Consider the following 4,385-nt stretch of genomic DNA (forward strand, 5'->3'; position numbering starts at 1 on the left):
TCTCTCTCCTCTCTTCTTTTCTCCCTCCCACTCTCACGAGACACCATTGCCACCCACCGGAGCTCCTCCGTCCGACCACCGATAGGAGCTTTCGACCCACCGAACAGAAGTGTCTGACCACCACGGTCATTTTTCGACCCTCCACACCATCCATCGCCGTGCGTATCATTGGAAAAAAGGACCCAAAGGAGGAGGTCACCAAGGCACAAATCCCGTCGATCCGACCACCTTTGACGAGGACTCCAGCAATCAACCCCATATTTGGACTCCACATATCAAGGCGCACCTTATCCACCCATTTTTTGGCTAGATTGCTCCCGAAAATCGAAGACTTGAGCAATTACATTGTTTTTAAACAATGTAATTTGTAGATCTGACCATCTCCAGTAGTGTATCTCCGGCAACCTCCACCTCCATCAACATATTTGGCTACCTCCAACAACGTCTCTAACAATGTTGCGTTGTTTTCTTCTCAGTGTATTTGGTATATATTGCGGCAACCTCCACCTCCATCAACATATTTGGCTACCTCCAACAACTTCTCTAACAATGTTGTGTTGTTTTCTTCTCAGTGTATTTGGTATATATTGCACTGTTTTCATTTCAATGAAGCTTGCACTGTTTTTGTGTTAAATAAATGAGTTACATTGTTTTTTTTTTTTTATGTTTTAGGTTGCTTTTTCAGTGTAAATGTGTGTTTTCAATGTAAATGAGAGTTATATTTTTTTTTCTCCAGCTTAAATGCCTATTCTAAAAATTACATTGTTTTGAGAACAATGTAATCACAGTTTTGTATGTCAAAAAATAATGTTATAACATGTTTGTGTGGTAAAAAAAATGTAATTACAGGGTTATGTGGTAAAAAAACAATGTAATCATAGGTTTGTGTCGTAAAAAAACAAATAATTGTAAGTTGTGTGGTAAGAAAACAATGTAATTACAGGTTTGTGTGACAAAAAAAAAAGTATAATAAAGACATAAGAGAGAAGGTGTCCGTTTGGTAAAGCGGTTGTGTTGATTTTCAACGCTAGCGGTTAAGCTGTGGAAAAAAGCTAAGCTTAAAGTTGTGAAATAAGCTATGAGATGTTTGGTGAAACATTTATTGTTGTTAGCAGTTAAGCTGTGTAAATTTTTTTTGATTGTATTAATTATTATTAATGAATAAAAATAATTTATTTCATATATATAAGTTATTACAACTATAAATTAATAAATATTAATTTATTATAAGAATTATTAATTTATTATTTGTAATAGTTATTAATTTACTTTAATATTTATTCCGAATGGATAATTAATTCATTATAAGAATTACTAATTTATTATAGCAATTATTAATTTATTATAAGAATTATTAATTTATAAGTATAAATATTAATTTATAATTGTTATTAATTTACTTTAATGGTATGTTTTTGTAGTTTATTAAGAATTTAATTTATTTCATATAAATATTTTATTTAAATGTAAAACAGGTGGGTCTCATGATTTTTAAATAAAAAATTGACTAAAGCTGTGGGACCCATGCTCAAAAAGAATAAAAAAATAAAAAACTATAACTTTTGGACGTGAAACCCACGTCCGAAAGTTGCCCACCCTACAACAAGCTCCCATTGGGAGCTTGTTTTTGATGGGCGATACCACCCAGTTTATATAGGTTGTTGGGTGGGGCAGGCTGGGAATGCGGGCCCTCCCCAACCAACGCTCCACCAAACAAAGCCAAAATGAAAGTGGTAGAGAATATGAAGATAAAAAAGGGAGATTTGATTTTCAAATTTTGAACAAAAGAGAAGTGGTGAGAGAGTAGAGAAATTTAAATTTCAAATGTGTTTGATCTATGTAAACATACTTTCCACGTCAGCAGACAAGGTGGCAATGCCACATGGGATTGCGAAGACTTGGGACAAAAAAATGTTGGGACATTCAGTATTTTCGATTACCAAAAGCATTATCTATGCAATATCCTTAAAATTATGGATAAATATTGATTAATGACCATTAGATTAAGGTTGGAAAATCATATAGAAAAATGCACTAATTTACTATAAGAAATAATTTAGGGTTGTCCACGGTCTGTTCGATAGGTTTTTTTTTGATTTTATATAAAAATAACCGATCAATTGATCGGTTATAGATGGTTTGATCGATTTTTTTGAAATTATGATTAATCGGATTGATGGTCACTAATACATCTTTGACAAAAAAGTACGAATCGGTTCAATCCGAGCGATGAATTTAGACATTCCTAGGGAATATTGTAATAAGTGAAGCGGAGCTCCATGCCCTAGTCTATACAGTCTGAACGATAACACGTGCAATTCGCAGTGTGTGCTTTTTTTTTTTTTATTTAGTTTTTTATCTTTATCACTGACATCGTTCAGGTTTTAGTTTTTACAATAGTACTATCTTATGCTTTTTCCAATGCTTTCTTTTTCAATTTCCACTAGACAACGATTTCTCAACAACTCCACCATCGCTGTCTTTATATGAACGCAACTAACCTTCTTCACTCGAACCAAAATTCTTGCACTCATGGAAACCTCCTCCCTAAATGTAGTTATTGTGCCTACTCCGGGAATGGGTCATCTGATCCCACTCGCCGAGTTAGCCAAACGACTCGTTCACGACCACAACTTCTCAGTCACTTTTATTGTCCCCAGCGATGGTTCTCCCATGAAATCCCAGGAAAAACTCCTCCAATCCCTCTCTGAAGACAAAATCTCCTCCGTCTTTCTCCCTCCGGTCAGCTTCGACGACTTGCCTCCGGACGCCAAGATAGAGGCTCGGATCACACTCAGCCTCACTCGCTCACTCGCTGCTTTCAGAGACTCGTTCAAGAACGTGTGCGAGTCCAGTCGGGTAGTCGCGCTAGTTGTGGACTTATTCGGCACGGAAGCTTTTGATGTAGGGAAAGAATTCGGTGTTCCGCCGTATATATTTGTGGCTACATCCGCAATGACGTTGTCATTTATTTTCGAATTTCCGAAACTCGATGCAACGTATTCTGGCGAGTTTAGAGATCTACCCGAACCGGTTCATTTTCCCGGGTGTGTGCCGGTTCGGGGTATTGAACCGGGTCTGCAGTCAGTACCCATTAGCGGCTGGGATTTTGGTCAATAGTTCTTTAGATATTGAACCGGGTGCTTTTAAGGCTTTGATGGAAGTTAAACCGGGTTTCCCTCCGATTTATCCTATCGGACCATTGACTCAGCCCGGGAAGAGTAGTTCAGTTGATGACCGGTCCGGGTGTTTGGAGTGGCTAGACAACCAACCAAATGGGTCGGTCCTGTTTGTTAATTTCGGGAGTGGAGGGACCCTTTCGATTGACCAGATTAATGAATTGGCGTTTGGATTGGAGATGAGTGGGCAGAGATTTTTGTGGGTTGTGAGACCCCCAAATGACAATGTAAACGCTGCTTATTTTGAAGCAAATGGAGCTGATGAAGACCCATCTGAGTTTCTACCAAATGGGTTCTTGGATAGGACAAGAGATGTGGGTCTGGTGGTGCTCAATTGGGCTCCTCAGATTGAAGTCATGGCCCATGGATCGACAGGCGGGTTCTTGACCCATTGTGGATGGAACTCAATACTTGAGGCTATTGTGAATGGTGTGCCATTGATTGCATGGCCACTTTATGCAGAGCAAAAGATGAATGCCGTGTTGTTAGCTGATGACTTGAATGTTGCAATTAGGGTCCAAATTGGTGCAGATGGGTTGGTGGGTCGAGATGATATTGCGAAATATGTGAAGGGGTTGATGGCAGGAGAAGAAGGAAAAATACTAAGAAGCAAGATGGGAAATTTGAAGGATGGTGCTTCAAGGGCTTTGAGCCAGGAAGGGTTTTCTACAAAATCACTAGCTCAGGTTGCTGAGATTTGGAAGAACCAGAAGAAATGATACTTCTTTAATCCTAGTTTTGATGTACTATTTAATCTGTTCGGAAATGCATGTTATGTCGTGTTTGACAGCCAAAAAGAGCTTGCAAGAATAGTTATGTTCCCTACAATACATCTTGTTTTGACATTGCAACTTATCTAAAGCAACCACATTTATGACAGTTTCGCATGACCAACTTGCACACAAGGCAACGCAAATGAAAAATATGTTGAGACGTAAAATACTTAAACGTTTTAAGTTGGTTACTCAAAAATTTTTTTGCTACACTTTGATAATTCGGGAAGATTCTAGGGATTTAGAGCAATCAACGCACTGATGTGTCACGTTGACCGTTAATTCAAATTGTTTTGTTGCTCATGACGCCTAACATTTGCCAGTGGAAGAAACATTTTAAAGAAATATATATGTCCAAATGGCAAAATCGTACCCATTAACTTTTTGATCGAACGGCTATCCAACATTTCAAAATTAGATCTGCTTTCTCCAT

The 4,385-nt window shown here is 38.0% G+C and overlaps 1 pseudogene; it reads left to right on the top strand.

The window, feature by feature from the left end:
- The first annotated feature begins 2,430 nt into the window (after positions 1 to 2,430).
- LOC119986534 lies at positions 2,431 to 4,054 on the top strand (annotated as a pseudogene).
- The last annotated feature ends 331 nt before the right edge of the window (positions 4,055 to 4,385 follow it).

The sequence above is a fragment of the Tripterygium wilfordii genome, chromosome 20, assembly GCF_013401445.1.
Source record: "Tripterygium wilfordii isolate XIE 37 chromosome 20, ASM1340144v1, whole genome shotgun sequence".
Taxonomy (NCBI): Eukaryota; Viridiplantae; Streptophyta; class Magnoliopsida; order Celastrales; family Celastraceae; genus Tripterygium; species Tripterygium wilfordii.